Here is a 19,534-nt window from a genome sequence, read left to right on the forward strand (position 1 = left end):
ATTTTTGCAGGAGGGTGGGTGGGAGGAGGTGTATTCTAGGTAGCTGTGGGAGTCGGTGGGCTTGAAATGGATATCAGTTTCTAGCTGGTTACCTGAGATGGAGACAGAGGTCCAGGAAGGTGAGGGATGTGTTGGAGATGGTCCAGTTGAACTTGAGGTTGGGGTGGAAGGTGTTGAAGTGGATGAACTATTCGAGCTCCTCTGGGGAGCAAGAGGCGACGCCGATACAGTCATCAATGTACCGGAGGAAGAGGTGGGGTTTGGGGCCTGTGTAGAACATAGAACAGTACAGCACAGAACAGGCCCTTCAGCCCACAATGTTGTGCCGACCATTGATCCTCATGTATGCACCCTCAAATTTCTGTGACCATACGCATGTCCAGCAGTCTCTTAAATGTCCCCAATGACCTTGCTTCCACAACTGCTGCTGGCAACGCATTCCATGCTCTCACAACTCTCTGTGTAAAGAACCCGCCTCTGACATCCCCTCTATACTTTCCACCAACCAGCTTAAAACTATGACCCCTCATGTTAGCCTTTTCTGCCCTGGGAAATAGTCTCTGGCTATCAACTCTATCTATGCCTCTCATTATCTTGTATACCTCAATTAGGTCCCCTCTCCTCCTCCTTTTCTCCAATGAAAAGAGACCGAGCTCAGTCAACCTCTCTTCATAAGATAAGCCCTCTAGGTGCAGAAGAGGGACTGTTCCACGTAACCTACAAAGAGGCAGGCATAGCTGGGGCCCATGCGGGTGCCCATGGCCACCCCCTTAGTCTGTAGGAAGTGGGAGGAGTCAAAAGTGTCTCTCTCCTTCTTTTACCCATTGCAATCCAATTTAGTTCATTCCAGATACTAATAACTGGTTTTGTCCTAACAACTCCTTTTGCCAATTATCTGTCAAACTATTATACACTTAATGGTATGGTCCTGGGGAGTATTACTAAACAAAGAGACCTTGGAGGGCACGTTCATTGTTTTTTGAAAGTGGAGTTGCAAGTAGACAGGATAGTGAAGAAGGCATTTGGTATGCTTGCCTTTACTGGTCAGTGCATTTACTATGGGAGTTGGGAAGTCATGTTGCAGCTGTACATTTGGAATACTGTGTGCAGTTCTCCCTGCAATAGGAAAGATGTTGTGAAACTTGAAAGGGTTCAGAAAACATTTACAAAGAGATTGGCAGGATTGGAGGATTTGAGCTTTAGCGAGAGGCTGAATAGACTGGGGAATTTTCCCTGAAGTGTCAGAGGCTGAGGAGTGACCTTTATAGAGGTTTATAAAATCTTGAGAGGCTTGGATGGGGTAAATAGACAAGGTCTTTTCCCTGTGGTGGACGAGTCCAAAATTAGAGGGCATTGGTTTAAGGTGAGAGGGGAAAGATTTAAAAGGGATGCAAGGGATCCCTCTTCATGCAGAGGGTGGTGCGTATATGGAATGAGCTGCCAGAGGAAATGGTGGAAGCTGGTACAATTACATGATTTAAAAGGCATCTGGATGGGTATATGAATAGGAAGAGTTTAAAGGGATATGAGCCAAATGCTGGCAAATGGAACTAGGTTTATTTAGGATATCTGGTTGGCATTGATGAGTTAGACTAAAAAGTCTGTTTCTGTGCTGTACATCTCTATGACTCAATGTATTCAAAATCTATCTCATGTGGCATGGTGATTATAGCATACCATTGAGGGTATCCTCAATAGGAAGACAAGAATGTACAATCATCACTCTTGCTGATACTGTCATAGACAAATGCACTTGTGAAAGGTGGATTGTGAACAGTCATGATCATATTGATTAGTGGAGCAAGCTTAAAGGTTTACTCCTGCTCCTTTTTTTTAATGTTTACATTTAGAATAGGTTGAGAAGTTTGGGACTGTGTCTTTAAATTGTGTAAATTAAGATTCTATGACCCAGATGGTTTGTCAGCACAGGTTTACCAGCTGAGTAAGCTGGCTGTTTCTTGTCCTATTGGAACTGGGGTAATTGTTGCTCCGTTGGGTTGATTGGCCACTAATTACTGATCAATTTACAGGGATTATCAGGGCAGCATGATGTCTTAATCGTTAGCATTACTGCCACACAGCACTAGCGACCGTGGTTTGATTCTACTCTTGGGCGACTGTCTGTGTAGAGTTTGCACATTCTTCCCATGTCTGCATGGATTTCCTCTGGGTGCTCCTCCCACAGTCCAAAGATGTGCAGGTTAGGTGGACTGGCTGAGTTAAATTCCCATAGTGTCCATGTAAGTGCAGGTTGGATTGATTAGCCATGGGAAATGCAGAGAGTTATAGGGATAGGGTGGGATGCTCTTCAGAGGAGTGCTGTGGACTCGATGGGTTGAATGGCCTGCTTCCATACTTGGAGTTGGAATCCAGCTGATTGCAAACCTGGGTTTAATTGTTAGAAATCAGAAAAAGACTCATTATGTTAGGAAGCACCATATGTATATACCTAGGGATAATGACAGCTGTTTCCAAGTCTATAATAAGGGTACGGGTAACATCCTAGAAATCTAACAGTATCAAGTTATCAATGGTTGTGCTGGTTCTTTGTTTCCAAGATGAAAAGCAGTGGTGATCAGAGATAGCTGACTAATATTTTCACTTTGATATGTAGCTAATGCTTTTCCTCTGACCATGAAGAAGGGCATGGAGGAAACTGGACCAGATCAGACCAGACATTGAGATCAGAATACAGACTTATCTATAAACACACAGATATTGCAGACAGAAAGATAGCTGCAGCTAATCTTTAGTGATCTGGAATTGATTGGGAGGGGTGGTCACTCTGGTGGGACTGTATTGTAGACCCCCTAGTAGCCACTGGGTGCTGGAGAAGCAGATGTGTAGAGAGATTGCAGATACTTGCAGGAATAACAGAGTAGTATTAATTGAAGATCTTAATTTCCCCTGTATTGACTGGGCCATCCAAAGTGTAAAAGGCCCAGATGGGGTGGAATTTATCAAATGTGTCCAAGAAAGTTTCCTAAATCAATATGTAGAGGGCCCAACTCAGGAGGGTGCAACACTGGACCATCTCTTATGAAATTAAGTTGGGCAAGTATTGAGGTGTCAGTCAGAGAGCACTTGGATACCAGTGACCATAACGCTCTTGGTTTTAACACTGTAATGGGAAAAGATAGGACAGATCCACAGGTTAAGGTGCTAAATTAGAGCAGGGCCAATTTTGGGGCCATTAGGCAGAATCTAGAGCAGTTGATTGGGTGAGTCTGTTTGAAGGAAAAGAAACGACTGACAAATGGAGGTTTTTAAAAAGTGGGATATCAAAACTCCAAGGACAGTATCTTCCTGTTAGAGTGAAAGGAAAAGCTGGCAGATTTGGGAATCCCTGGCTGACGAGGGATATGAGGTTCTGGTAAGGGAAAAGAAGGTGGCTCTTGGGTATAAGCTATTGGACTCAAGTGAATCCCTATAAAAAGTGTAGCAGCTCACTTAAAAGGAAAATCAGAAGAGGAAAAAGAGGGTATGAGATGGATCTGGCAGGTAAGGTTAAAGATAATAAGGTTCTATAAATATATTATGAATAAAACAGTGGCTAGGGAGAGAACCAATCAGCATGGCCATCTATGTGTGGAGCAACAGCAGATTGGGGAAATGTTTAGTGAATATTTCTCCTAAGTGTTTCCTGAGGAGAGAATCATGGATGCTAAGGAAAGAAGGGAAACAAGTGGGGATGTTTTGGACCACATACATATTATCAGAGAGGAGATGTTTGCAGCCTCAGATCACATTAAGGTGAATAAAACCCCTGGGCTTGATCCAGTCCATCCTTGGACATTGTCAGGGTGCTAGGGAAGAAATTGTAGAGGCCCTTGCAGAGATTTTTGCTTCATCTTTAGCAAGTGGTGAAGTTCCAGAAGACAGTAAGATGGCTAATGTTTTTCCATTGTTTAAGAAAGGTAGCAATGACAAGCCAGGGCACTGCAGGCCAGTGAGCCTGACATCAGTGGTAGGCAAGTTATTGAAGAGGATACTGAGGGTCAGGATTGACAAACATCTGGATAGTCAAGGCCTGATTAGGGTTAGTTAGCATGGATTTGTACATGAGAGGTCATGTCTGACAAATCTTTTAGAGCTTTTTTGAAAAGGTAACCCAGAGGATAGATGAGGGTAGGGCAGTGGATGTTGTTTAAATGGACTTTGGTTAGGCCTTTGACAAGGTCTGGCATGGCCGACTAGTCATGAAGGTTAGGTTGCATGGGATCCAGGGAGAGCTAGCTAATTGGATTCAAAACTGGCTTGAATGTAGGCAGCAGAGGATGATAGCTGAAGGTTGTTTCTTAGACTGGAGACCTGTGACTTGTGGTGTGCCACACGGGTCGGTGCTGGGACGTTTATTATTTACACAATGATCTGGATGTGAATGTACAAGGCATGATTAGTAAATTTGCAGATGATACAAAATTAGGAAGTGGGCTGAGATTTGGAAAATGCAATTCAATACAGACAAGTGTGAGGTATTGCATTTTGAAAAGTCAAACAAACCAAGATAGGGATTTGTACAGTAAATAGTAAGGTCCTGAACAGGGTTGTGGAACAGAGAGACCTAGGAGTACAAGTATACTGTTCATTGAAAGTGGCATCACAGGTGAGGTGGAGGGTGAAGAAGCATTTAGAATGCTGGCCTTGAGTATGGGAGTTGAGATGTTATTTTACAGTTGTATAATCATTGATGAGACTGCACTTGGAGTATTGTGTACACTGTATTTTGGTCACCCTGTTATAGGAAAGCTATAGTTAAACCAGAAAGTGTGCAAAGATGATTTGCAAGGATGTTGCCAGGACTAGTCGGCCTGAGTTATAGGGAGAGTTTGGCCAGGATCGGACTTTATTCCTTGGAACGTAGGGGATTGTGGGGTGAACTTATTGAGGTGTATAAAATCATGTAGAACATAGATAGGATGAATGTCTGTAATCTTTTTTTCCAGGGATGGGGAATTGAAAACTCAAGGGATAGGTTTAAGGTGAGGGGGAAAGATTTAAGAGGGACCTGAGGGCCAACTTCTTCATGCAGAGAGTGGTGCACATATGGAATGGACTGCCAGAGAAAGTAGTTGAGGCAGAAACAATAGCAACATTTAAAAAAAAAATTTTGACAGGTATATGGATGGGAAGAGTTCAGAGGGATATGGACCAAATGTGGGCAGTTGGAATGAATGAGCTGACTGGTCATCATGGTCAGCATGGACCAGTTAGGGCCAAAGGGCCTGTTTCCATGCTGTATTACTCTATGACTCAGTGACTCTAGTTGGGTAACAAAAAATATTGCTAGGCCTGCACCTTAAGCAGAGAAAATGCAGATCAGGTTGTTCACCATAGGAAATGCAAGTGAGAGCAGACACTCAGCATGAAGACCAAATTCATGAGGAATTAAATTAATTTTGCTAATAGAAGCCAGAGGAAAAATGCCCAATAAAACATTCTGGTGAAGATGGTATATTTGGAAAGAGAAAGAAGAGGTAATCTCTTGGGTGATGTGAAACACCGGACTGGTTCCAGGAGATTTATGAACTGCATAGTGTAACAGAATTACATGTTTTGGTGATCAGTAAGGGGCAAATTCGGTTTGATTGTTTAAACATTACCTACCATTTGTTAAATATTTAATTAATAACATGTTTTCCTTAGTCACTGGTACAGTGAAAGTTCTTTTATGATGTGAAATATTCATGTGTCATCCTTTTGTCTGAGGTGGATCATAAATGCCTACCAAGCTGAATATCCTGTTTCTGTGTAGTAAATATGATGTGAAAGTTTGTAATAGTAATTTATTAACACAGCAAGTCATTGTGAACAAAACAAACACATATAATTTTAATATGTGCAAGTGTTCATTTAAAATTATCGGATTCATAAATATAACCAATTATGTCCAAAACTGTTTCTCTGTCACACTAACAGGATTATAACAGGTCTTACTTTAAATTTAAAGTTCTCAAATATCGAACTTGTATCTTTTATAGCTAAAGTAAACTTACTGAAGATTTCAAGTTTGCAATTAAATTTCCCAGGCAAGGACAAAACCCAAAGCTCAGCTTCCAACACAGAAAGTTTGCTTCTTTGGGTGGAAGATTAAACATGTTTATCTTTCTAGCTATGAAAACTAAGAATGATATGGCATATCTTAGACAATACAACAAAAATCCACTAGAGGTCACCTCGCTATTCAGAATATTTAACTGTAAATTTTCCAGAACAAGAGGCCTGCTTTCAATGGATTTAATTATCCAGAAACACAAGCCCTGATTTTACCCTGAGGTGTGACATTTTAATTTTAAGGCTTGGTGACATGAAATCAGTATTCTCCTACTTGTAACCGGCAAGAAGCAGCAGCGGGTCCGAATGGACTGTGGCATTTGACACTATCCACGGTTAAGTCGACTTGGATGAGGCAAGTGAATGTACTATAACAAAGTTTGCGACAATGCAAAAAATAGGTGGGAAGGCACCAAAGGCACTTTGGCAGAAAGAACAGAAGAGCTGAATAGTAGTTTTAAATGGAGAAAGACTACATGAATCGTAGTCCCTGAATCTCAAAAGGCTAGCATCCCAGTAGTTCAATGTGTAATAGGTAAGGGAAATGGAATGTTGGCTTTATTTCAAAGGCATGGCGTATTAAAAAAACAGAAGTTTTACTAAAACCATACAAGACACTAGTTTGACCATAGCTGGAATACTGTGAAGTGTTTTGGGTCCTTTATCTAAGATGTATTGGTATGGAGGCAGTCCAGTGATGGTTTACTAGGCTGATAAGAGGTTTGGAGGGATTGTCTTATGAGGAGAGATTAAGTATTCTGGATTTGTACTCATTGGAATTTATAAGAATGAGGGTGACTTTATCGTAACATACAAAATTCTTAGGGGCAAAAACAGAAATTGCTGGAAAAGCTCAGCAGGTCTGGCAGCATCTGTGGAGAGAAATCAGAGTTAATATTTCAGGTCAAGTGGCCCTTCCTTAGAACCAGTCAAGGTCTTTTCCCCAGGTTAGGGGAGTCTGAAAGTAGAGGGCATAGCTTTAAGCTGAGAAGAAAGATTTAAAAGGGACGTAAGGGGCAACTTTTTCACACAGAGGATGGTGCATGAAAAGAATTAGCTGCCAGAGGAAGTGGTAGAAGCTGGCACAATTACAACACTTAAAGGGCATTTGGATGGGTAAATGAATAAGGTGGTTTAGAGGACTTCAGGTCAAATACTGGCAACTGGGACAAATTTAATATAGGATATCCGGTTGGCATGGATGAGTCGGACTAAACAGTCTGTTTCTGTGCTTTACATCTCTGACTCGACATCCTTAAATGAGGAGACCAATATTATAAGATAACAAAGTGTGGGGCTGGATGAACACAGCAGGCCAAGCAACATCTTAGGAGCACAAAAGCTGACGTTTCGGGCCTAGACCCTTCATCAGAAAAGGGGGTAGGGAGAGGGTTCTGAAATAAATAGGGAGAGAAGGGGAGGCGGACTGAAGATGGAGAAGATAGGTGGAGAGGAGAGTATAGCTGGGGAGGTGGGGGAATAGGTCACTCCGGGGAGGACGGACAGGTCAAGGGGCCGGGATGAGGTTGGTAGGTAGGAAATGGAGGTGCAGCTTGAGGTGAGAGGAGGGGATAGGTGAGAGAAAGAACAGGTTAAGGAGGCGGGAACGAGCTGGGGGGGTTTTGGAATGCAGTTGGTGGGGGGGGGGGGGGGGGGGGTGAGATTTTGAAGCTGCTGAATTCCACATTGGTAACATTGGGCTGCAGGGTTCCCAAGCGGAATATGAGTTGCTGTTCCTGCAACCTTCGAGTGGCATCATTGTGGCACTGCAGGAGGCCCATGATGGACATGTCGTCTGAGTAATGGAAGGGGAATTTGAAAGACTGACCTATCCCCTCCCTACCTCCCCACACATACTGTCCTCTCCACCTATCTCCCCATCTCTCCCTATTTATTTCAGAATCCTCTCCCCATCCCCCTTTTCTGATGAAAGGTCTAGGCCCGAAACGTCAGCTTTTGTGCTCCTAAGATGCTGCTTGGCCTGCTGTGTTCATCCAGACCCACACTGTTATCTTGAATTCTCCAGCATCTGCAGTTCCCATTATCTCAGACCAATATTATACCCAAGATGTAGTCTCACCAATACTGTACGTAGTTGATAACCTCTTTTGCATTCAATTTCTCTCACAGTAAACAATAACATGTACTAACGTTCCTCATTACTTCTTATACTTGCATGCCAACCTTTTACAATTAATTTACTAGGATACCTAGATTTGTGTGCTTCTCAGAGCTATGCAACCTCTAAACACAGATGCTTTTTTATTCTTCAAATGGACAATTTTCCACATTATACTCCAGTTGCCAGATCTTTGCCCATTTGTTTAACCCAACTCTTTGTAGCATTCTAATGTTCTCTCAGAACTTACTTTCTTACCAATCTTTATGTCATCAATACATTTAGCACATGTTCCCACAGTTGCTTTGTCCAAGACATTTGTAAATAATTTGAACAAAGTTCAGGCCTCAGTTCTGATTCTTATAATGAGTGGAGGGCATATCTGTCAACCAGAAAATGATACATTTACGTCCATTTTGTCCTGTTAGGACAGTCACCTACTCTGAGCTTCTATTTTGCACAATAGCCATTGATGTGGCTCCTTATAAATGCCTTTTGTAAATCTACATATTGTACATGTCCTTTATCCACAGTGCATGTTATCTCCTTAAAGAACTATAAAGAATTGTTTAAACACTATTTCCATTTCATAAAACCATGCTGATTCTGCCTGATTACTTTGTACATATCTAAATGCCCTACTATTTAATAAATTTCTAACATGTTCCCTGTGATAGATTTAAGTTAACTGTCCTGCTCTGTCTTCCTCACTTATTAAATTTGCTACTGTATTTGCTATTTTCCCATATAATTCAATCTTCCCAAAACCCAGGCAACTTTGGAAAATTAAAACCAACGTATTAACTGTTGCATTAGCCACTTCTTTTAAGATCCTAGGATGAAATCCATCTTGATCTTGAGGCTCATTAGTCCACAGCTCCAACAATTTGTTCAGTACTACTTTCCTGATGATTGTAATCATTTTGAGTTACTTCATCCCTTCCATTTCCTAACCTACAGCTATTTCTGGTATTTCACTTGTGTCCTCCGCAGTGAAGATCAATGCAAAATATACATTATGTTCATCTGTCATCATCTTATTTTATTATACTAATGGAAAGAATGAACCCTTCCACTTCCAACCTGACCAGAGGAGGAGGTTTCAGTTAGGGATTTCGAGGGAAGAGTGTATGCTTCGTAAATGCCATAGGCAATTGTCTTTGTCTGTTTGCCTGGTTCCCATTGGGCAAAAAAGATTAAAATTATCTGTAAACCCTTCTGTTGATGGCTGATAGATGACAAATACATAATTATGCAAAATAGTATACATTATGTTAAACCACAATGTCTTTATGATCTTTATATTTAAAGAATCCCCTCTCCTAAAAGTTGACTGTGTGGTATAGACAGTATGATCTTGTTATGGACCAGGCCAAATTCCCTTAAAATATTTTAAGAAGGTAGGCTAGACCCTAACTTTTTCTTATTTTTAGGGTAGATGTGAAGTGGGTGTACCAGGTGTGGTGCAACTGGTTAAACCACTTGGCATCAAGCGAAACACAATTTATTTAAACACCATAGTTAAAACACGAACGAAAGAAAGCAGAATTTAGAATAACTTAGCTATTAGAAAATTTAATTGAATACTCGATACAGTAATTTAACTAATCAACTATTCCAATATAGTAGCATCCCATAAACACACCTCTTGGCAAAAAGGTAAATTGGAACACAGATTCTTACAGGCAGGAGGGCACAATATCCAGGAAGACTTCAGGGAAAGTCACTTTGGAATCCTTTACAAAAGCTTGCAGCCCTTTAGGACTCAAAACATCTTGTGACTGCTATAGCTAAAAAAGAACTAGAAAGCCTGAACTGGAAGAACTGCCACTCCCCTATCATTGTAGAACTGTTTTTAAAAAAACTGAAAAGGCTTTCTCTGTTGACTTTGGCAGTCTCTTGTAGCCACTTTTCCATCTCTGCCTTTACAACCTCTCTTGAAAAAGTCCCCAAACAAAATAACTTATTAAAAATGACATTGTCACAATCTTTGCTCAACAAAAATTGTTCAGCTCATCTGGGCAACTTTTGTTCTGAGCAAACCTGAAATCTCCAAGCAGCAAAGTTTCTTTTGGCCCTTTCCTGCCAATAGTTCTTCTGATTTTACTTATCAAAGAAATATCCCTAGCAAGAGTGTCAAATTTCTAAGCAAAGTTACTATTAAAAAGGCAACGTTGTGCATCTTAAAAATTGTTAGGATAGCTAAGTTCCCCGGTCCTGATGGGATCTATCCCCGAATATTGAATGAGGTAACAGAATAAATTGCTGGAGCATTGACAGACATCTTTGTATTCTCTTTGGCCATAGGTGAGGTCCCAGAGGACTGCAGAATAGCTAATGTTGTTCCATTGTTTAAAAAGGGTAACAGGGATAATCCAGGAAATTACAGGCCTGTGAGCCTCAAGTCATTGGTAGGGAATCTATTGAAAAAGATTCTCAGATCTACAAGATCTATAAGCATTTAGGAGCAAATAGACTGATTAGCAATAAACAGCATGGTTTTGGGCAGGTGAAGTCATGTCTCACTAACTTGATTAAGTTTTTTGAGGAAGTGACGAAGATGACTGATGGAGAAACGGTTGATGTTGTTTACATGGACTTCAGTAAAGCCTTTGACAAGGTCTATCGTGGCAGTTTGGTACAAAAGGTGAAGTCAGATGGTATCAGGGATGAGCTGGCAAGATGGATACAGAACTGGCTTAGTCATAGGAAACAGAGGTGGAAGGATGCTTTTCAGAATGGAGAGCTGTGGCTAGTAGTTTCCACAGGGATCAAGCTGGGACCTCTGCTGTTTGTGATCTACATAAGCGATTTGGAGGAAAACGTAGCTAGTCTAATTAGTAAATTTGTGGATGATACAAAGATTGGTCGAGTTGCAGATAGTGAGGAGGATTGTCAGAAGATACAGCAGGATAATAGATCAATTGGAGGCATGCGCAGAAAAATGGCAGATGGAGCTTAATCTGGACAAATGAGAGGTGATGTATTTTGGAAGGTCAAATACAGCTGGAAATTATACATGAATGGCAAAACCCTTAGGAGTATTGATATGCGGTGGGATCTGGGTGTGCAGGTCCATGAATCACTGAAGGTGGCAGTGCAGATAGATAAGGTAGTAAAAAAGGCCTATGTCTTCCTTTCCTTCATTGGAAGAGGCATTGAGTATAAGAATAGACAAGTTATGCTGCAGCTTTTTGGAACTTTGGTTAGGTTACACTTAAGATTTTGTGTACAGTTCTGATCACTGCATTACCAAAAGGCCGTGGATGGTTTGGAGAAGGTACTGAAAAGGTTTACCAGGATGTTGTCTGGTATGGGGGATTTTAGCTATGAAGAAAGGTTGGATAGACTGGGTTTATTTTCACTGAAACTCAAAAGGTTGAGGGGTGACCCAATAGAAGTTTATAAGATTGTGAATGGCCTAAATAAGATTGGAAAGGGTGAAGCTTTTTCTGGGGTGCAGGGTTCAGTTACTAGAGAATACAGGTTTAAGGTGCAAGGTGGGGAAGGAGAAATTTAAGAGATGTGCAAGGCACGTTTTTCACACAAAGGGTGGTGAGTGCCCAGAATGCATTGCCAGAGGTGTTGATGGAAGCAGACACAATAGCAGCTTTCAAGAAGCCACCTGGACAAATAGATGAGCAGTAAGGCAATAGAGGGATATGGATCATGTAAGTGAAGACACTTTTAATATGGGAAGGGGAAAATGTGTTGGTACAGGCTTAGAGGACCGAAGGGTCTGTTTGTGTGCTCTATTGTTCTTTGGAACACCATATCGGGGGGGGGTGAATAAAGTTTGAACAAGATAGGGTATGCCCCATTTTTATGATACAAATGCCAAGTTACATTTGTTTAAAGATCCATTTCTTGAGTACAGATTTGTAAATGGGTGAGTAGGTAAGTGGGTGGTTGCAAGGTAGTTTAGTCAGGGTGAGTCAGCTGGCCAGGAGATGCTGGGTTCAATACTGTGGTTATTAGATCCACTTGGTAGAATAATTGGATGGGAGTTGTGACAGGTCATAGGATTTTGAGTGCAAAGCCAATAGGCAGATCAGGTCAGAGGGAGAGATTGTGGAATGATCAAGGTATCGGCAGGTCAGGGAAGGAGTTGGGCAATCACTTAGTTGATTGGGGGGAGTGGAGCTGTTTGTGGGCTTATCCAGTTGATTTACCAGATTTCAATTGATCATTTTCTATATAATCATTAAAGGTAGCTCCTGTGGATTTGACCAAAGTTTCTGATTTTGGTTCAGAGTTGAAGGTAAGCTTGTGCTGAGTCTTGGGAAGCAAGGAATTTGATGAAAGGTTTAAACTTCCTGGACAATTCCCATGTTGTTGTGTGTTAGGATTTCTGCTGTGTCTTGACATACCTATCACTGTTGGAGACCAGGTGCACAATAATCAAGAGGGACTGGAAGATCTTGGCCATTGTTTAAGGTCACTTATATTTCATCAGACTCAAATACTTTACTCCTGTTAGTAATTCTGCCAATGTAAGATTTGTCAATTCAAACAGCAAACCTAGTTATATAAATGCAAGATTTTACACTTCAATAAGAGATAATTCACTAATTTCTCTTGTTAACAAGTGAAGCTATGTGCACCTCAGGTTTTTTGGATCACTTTTACCTGATGACAATCTCAAATGTACTAATAACAACTTTCATTGTGTCTTGTAAAGTACAATTTCACTGATTCTTCAAAATAAAAATATCTGCATTAGCTAAATAGAGATAATGGGAACTGCAGATGCTGGAGAATCCAAGAAAACAAAGTGTGGAGCTGGATGAACACAACAGGCCAAGCAGTATCTCAGGAGCACAAAAGCTGATGTTTTGGGCCTAGACCCTTCTTCGAGAGGGGGATGGGGAGAGAGTTCTGGAATAAATAGGGAGAGAGGGGGAGGCGGACTGAAGATGGAGAGAAAAGAAGATAGGTGGAGAGGAGAGCGGAGGGAGGGGATAGGTCAGTCCAGGGAAGACAGACAGGTCAAGGAGGTGGGATGAGGTTAGTAGGTAGGAAATGGAGGTGCGGCTTGAGGTGGGAGGAAGGGATGGGTGAGAGGAAGAACAGGTTAGGGAGGGGACAAACTCCGACACTTCTGCCATCTACAATCCGACCCCACCACCCAATACATTTTTCCATCCCCACCCTTGTCTGCCTTCCGGAGAGACCACTCTCTCTGTGACTCCCTTGTTCGCTCCACACTGCCCTCCAACCCCATCACACCCGGCACCTTCCCCTGCAACCACAAGAAGTGCTACACTTGCCCCCGCACCTCCTCCCTCACCCCCATGCCAGGCCCCAAGATGACTTTCCATATTAAGCAGAGGTTCACCTGCACATCCGCCAATGTGGTATACTGTATCCATTGTACCCGGTGTGGCTTCCTCTACATTGGGGAAACCAAGCGGAGGCTTGGGGACCGCTTTGCAGAACACCTCCGCTCAGTTCGCAATAAACAACTGCACCTCCCAGTTGCGAACCATTTTAACTTCCCCCCTCCTATTCTTCAGATGACATGTCCATCATGGGCCTCCTGCAGTGCCACTAGGATGCCACCGGAAGGTTACAGGAACAGAAACTCATATTCTGCTTGGGAACCCTGCAGCCCAACAGCTTCAAAATCTCCCCTTCCCTCACCGCATCCCACAACCAGCCCAGTTTGTCCCCTCCCCCCCACTACATTCCAAAACCAGCCCAGCCTGTCTCTGCCTCCCTAACCTGTTCTTCCTCTCACCCATCCCTTCCTCCCACCTCAAGCCACACCTCCATTTCCTACCTACTAACCTCATCCCACCTCCTTGACCTGTCTGTCTTCCCTGGACTGACCTATCACCTCCCTACCTCCCCACCTATCTTCTTTTCGCTCCATCTTCGGTCCGCCTCCCCCTCTCTCCCTATTTATTCCAGAACCCTCACCCCATCCCCCTCTCTGATGAAGGGTCGAGGCCCGAAACGTCAGCTTTTGTGCTCCTGAGATACTGCTTGGCCTGCTGTGTTTATCCAACTCCAAACTTTGTTATCTTGCATTAGCTGAATAGTTTTGCAATAATGGCAATTTTGAAGAACTCCTCCCTGAGAATTTTTATTCACTTGCAACATGTTTATGAATGTGTTCTATATGTTTGTAGAACTAAGAGAAAATTTAGGTGGGAGAAATTGTTATAAGTTGGATAAGCCCTCAGTGAAATTTTAAATTCATCAAAATTAGAAGTGGCAACAGAAACCAAACATCACTTTAGTACTTAGTTGCTATAAATGAAAACTGACAGTAGAATGATATAGCACACGAAGTAGCACTCTCTGACCATAAATGTTGTTATGAGAAGCTTTCAGAATGATTTGCCAAAATTTCCATGACTACAAGCAATCACTTCTGGGTCACTGACTGTTACCATAGAAAGTCTGGATGTCGAATTAGGTAATGAACTCTCAGAACACTTAACAAATCTGTGCAATGTGTATGAAGTGTTGCTGCACTAGATGTGGCAATTATAAGGCCGAAATTGGGCCACGGATCTAATATAGTAAGCATGTTCACATTTGGACTGGTAAACATCTGTTCCCATTAGTATTACCGATTTTCATCTGCAGAAACCAGACCAAATATTTTAAAATAATTTTTCCACTTCAGAGAACAGGAGAATGATTTACATTTCCAACTACTCATTTTGACAAGTTAAGTCTGAAGTTGTTCACTTCATCCCAATTTCAGATGCATTTCTTTTCCCTTCCAATTGAAAACTTATGCACAGATTATTTCTTTTCTTATCACCTCAAAGCCATGCAGATAATTGGCAATTTGTTTTGCACTCAGTAAATTCCAAAAAAAAAGCGATGAAATTATTCTCCTATTAATCTGATCTCTAGTTGTGTCGGTTGAGAAAGGTCACTAGGACAGGATTCTGAGCTCTGGCCATGGTCAGAAATGGAGGTAGAAGGGAGATAGCTAGCTAGCATACTGGTTCCTGATTTGGGTCACTTTGTGGAGATGGGGCTGGGTGCATGACTGCAGACCCATGTGGAGCATCTAGCCAAAATAGTTCAATAAAACTTTATAGAGGGTAATTAAATGAGGCAGACTGGGATTTTCCATTTTGTTTCAAGCTCCATGCAAGTGATAATGGTCAGTTCAGAAACCTGAAGCTTTACAAACCTGGGGCCAGCACTCCACACAGGCTTTGACCCATCAGTTACGTGTCTGGATACAAGAGAAACCACAAGATCCACTTTTCAAAAAAAAAATGTAAAAGTTTGGAGAAATTGTCTCCTTTTCGAGCCAGCATCTCCTTTTACTTATCTGCTATTCATTGTAGGGTTGTTTTAAATGGGATGTGGGTACCGCTTGCAACGTCAGCATTTTTGCTCTTCCCAATTTTTTTTCTTTAACCGAGTAGTATTATAGGCCACTTCAGAGGGTGGTTGCCTTTCAAGCTGCAAAGTCTGAAGTTGGCCCTTGGGCTTCACTATCCTATTTGTCACGTTGAATTGAAAGTGAACCCAACTTCAGATCACTTAAAAGTGCACACCCCTGTAAAAATCAACGCTGATAGGGGAGTTCAACACCCGTAACTTCCCAACATGTTTCTTGCCCCTAGAGTGAAAATCAAAGTTCAGAACTTCCTTTTTAGATGTCACATCAGAAGAACATTTAAGTTTCTGCTCTTAATTATTTTTCATGATGTGTATTACAACCCTAAGACATGCCTGAGGTTCCTATTTTTGCTACTGTTGGTCAACCTACCAATGAGATCCCACTCCTTACTAAAACAATAAAGTTGAAATGCATAAGAATCAAAATGGAAAGCATCCAGATATCTCAAATTTTAGATTTCTAATTGGAGTCTCCCTTCCCTATTTCATGTCCCAAACTAATAAAAGTCTCAAATTGGTTAAGGCAAATTAAATACAGTACATTTACTTTGAGTCCCATGCACAATAATGAATGGAATTCCAAAAATGTGCCAAAAATTAAACTCAGTTTTAAAACTGGCAGAATTTCTGTAACATGTCATGGCCAGGGTAACTTTAAGAGAAAAGCTCATTATATCATCACTATCAAAGCACATGACATGACTCAAGAGTATAAAGGTTTCAGGCTTAATCTTAATCAGTCATTTGCAGCATGACACATTGAAAAAAGCATTACAACTTTGTGTAACTGATTACCTGATGACATTCACAGATAAGAAGTGCTGCTAGTGCAAACCATCAGAACTAGCGGTTAGGTTATACACATAAATGGAGTCATCACTGTAATGCCCAAATTTGCTGTGAATTCAAATTTCTTTACACATCATCAGTAAGAACGTCACGGACAGAGAAAAGTTCTGATGACCAGGAAGATATTGTAAGTGTGGGCCGGCAGTGTTTAGAAGAATAGCCTCCATGAAAAGCAGCTGTGGCAGCCAGGTCACCATGACTGGCACTGTTGTACAGCAAATAGGGTTAAAGTATAAGTGAACAGTAGTGACAAGGACTCTCTACAGTTAGAGGCACAGATAAACATTTCTGTGGCTACGAGCAAGATTCCAGAATGGTGTGTTTTCTCCTGGGTATTGGGATGTTTCTGAGTGGCTACAGGATATTCCGAAAGGGGCAGTGAGCAATCCTGGGCAGAGAGTCAGATGAGATCCTGCAAAGGGAATTCAGGGAGTTAGGTAGGAAGCTGAAAAGCAGGACCTCCAGGGTTGTAATCTCAGGATTACTTCCTGTACCACGTGCCAGTAAATCTAGGAATAGGAAGATAGCAGTTAAATAGTTGGCTAAAGAGCTGATGGAGGGAGGGTTTCAGATGTATAGATCATTGGGATGTCTTTTGGAGTAGATGAGATCTATACAAGGATTGGTTGCACCAATATCCTAGTCGAGATGTTTGCTAGTGTCAATTGGGAGAGTTTAAACTAGTGTAGCAGGGGATGGAAACCAGAGCAGTGGTTCAGTGAAGAAAATGACCAAAGGAGAGTCAGAGACTAAAATCAGTAAGGCTAAGGCGAAGAATAGACAAGGAAAGGTTACTGAACATGGCAGCACTGACAGTCTGTATTTGTTTTAATGTGGGGAGTATGACTGTTAAGGCAGATGAACATCGATTAGTACATATAGCTATGATGTTGCAGCTATTACAGAGACTTAGTTGAGAGAGAGAAGACTGGCAGCTGAGCATTCCAAGATTTAAATATTTCAGGTGAGACAGCGAGGGATGTAAAAGAGGTGGGGGAGTTGCATTACTGATAAGGGAGCATATCACAGCCCCGGACTGAGGGAGAGCTCATTCAGCGATGCCATGTGAATCGGCTCAGGATCAGGCAGAGGGTGCAATTACTTTTGATGGGATTGTACTACAGGTCTCCCAAGAGCCAGCGGATGACAGAAAAACAGATATCTGAAGATTATGGATAGGTGTGAAAACAACAAGATTGTTGAGTTGGGTGATTTATCATCCCCTATTGACTGGAACTTGCTTAGTGCCAGGGCTTAGATCAGTTGGGAGGGTGGGGAAGACTTGTTAGGTGTGTCCAGGATGATTTTTTTGAAACAATGTGCATATAGTCAAAAGGAAGGATGGTACCATTCTAGAACTAGTCTTGGAGAATGAGCCCAGCCAAGTGATCGAAGTTTCAGTGGGAAGAGCATTTCTGGAACAGTGGCCATAAAACTAAGTTTTAACTTACTTTTGGATAAGGACAAGAGTAGTCCTCAGGTAAAAGTGCTAAACTGGTACAAGGTTAACTGTCACAACATTAATTAGGAACTGGGGAATGTAGAATGGGGGTGACTGTTTGAGGGTAAATCCATATTTGGCATGTGGAGATCTTTTAAAGGCCAACTGATTAAAGTTCAGGACCAGAATGTTCCTGTTAAAATGAAGGATGAAGAATGTCAATATTTGGGAACTTGGATGACAAGGGAAATTGAGGGCTTTTTTGAAAAGAAAAAGGAAGCATGCGTAAGGTTTTGAAGACAGACAGAGCCCTCAAAAGAATACAAAGGCAGCAGAAAAGAACTAAAACAAGGAATTAGGAGGGCCTAAAAAGGTGCCGTGAAATATCTTTGACAAACAGGATTAAGGAAAACCCTAAGGTGTTTATTACATATCTAAAGAGCAAGAGAGTAGCTAAGGGGTAGGGTCATTCAAGGACATAGAGGATAATTTATGCACGGAGCCAAAGGAAGTAGGTGAGGTGCTTAACAAATACTTTGCATCAGTATCCACAAAGGAGAAAGATATGGTGGATGGTAAGTCTTGGGAGGGGTATGTTTACATTCTCTGGCATGCCAATATAAAAATGTGCTGGGTGTTTTGAAAAGATTGAAGTAGACAAATCCCCAGGACCTGATGAGATCTATCCAGAATGCTGAGTGTGAGTGATAATGGGAACCGAAGATGCTGGAGAATCCAAGATAATAAAATGTGAGGCTGGATGAACACAGCAGGCTCAGGAGCACAAAAGCTGATGTTTTGGGCCTAGACCCTTCATCAGAGAGGGGGATGGGGTGACGGTTCTGGAATAAATGGGGAGAGAGGGGGAGGCGGACCGAAGATGGAGAGAAAAGAAGATAGGTGGAGAGGATTACAAGAGAGTTGCAGTGGGAGAGTGATTCCCTGAGGTTGGTCCGGAGGGAGGAGGGTAACTTCTTCAGGTTAGGCATCCCTGGAAGAGGCTTCGCAGTGAGGTTAAAATTGCTGAGGGATGGAGGCAGGTGAGGAAATTGCTGGGGTCTCTTATGAATCTTTGTGACCTCTCCTGTAGTTAAAAAGGATACAGAGGTCTGTAGAGTAGTCAACATCGTTCCTTTAAGATATGCTATAGGGAGAATCCAGGTAATTACACACCAGTGAGCCTTCTATCAGTGGAAGCAAAATTATTGGAGAAGATTCTTAGGGATACAATTTACTCACATTTGGAAAAATATGGACTTATTAGAAATAGGCAGCATGGCTTTGTGCAGGGATGTCATTTTTGAGGAAGTGATAAAGATGAATGATGAGGGTAGGATGGTGGATGTTAGGGTGGAAGCTTTGTCAAGGTCCGTCATGGTAGGCTCATACAAAAGGTGAAGTCACATGGGATTCACGGTGCGCTGGTAAGATGGATGCAGAAATATTTGGCTTTGTCATTGAAGACAGAGTAGCAGTGAAAGTGTGTTTTCAAATTGGAGATCTGTGACCAGTGGTATTCTGCAGGGATTAGTGCTGTTTGCAATATATACGAATGATTCGGAGGTGAACGTAGGTTACTTGTTTAGGAAGCTTGCAGATGACACAAAGGTTAAGTGGAGCTGAGGGTAGTCAGGCGTATTGCCAGAGGCTACAGCTGTATATAGAAGTCTAGAGACATGGCCGGAGAAATGACA

This window comes from Stegostoma tigrinum, chromosome 16 (genome assembly GCF_030684315.1).
Source record: "Stegostoma tigrinum isolate sSteTig4 chromosome 16, sSteTig4.hap1, whole genome shotgun sequence".
NCBI classification, from domain to species: domain Eukaryota; kingdom Metazoa; phylum Chordata; class Chondrichthyes; order Orectolobiformes; family Stegostomatidae; genus Stegostoma; species Stegostoma tigrinum.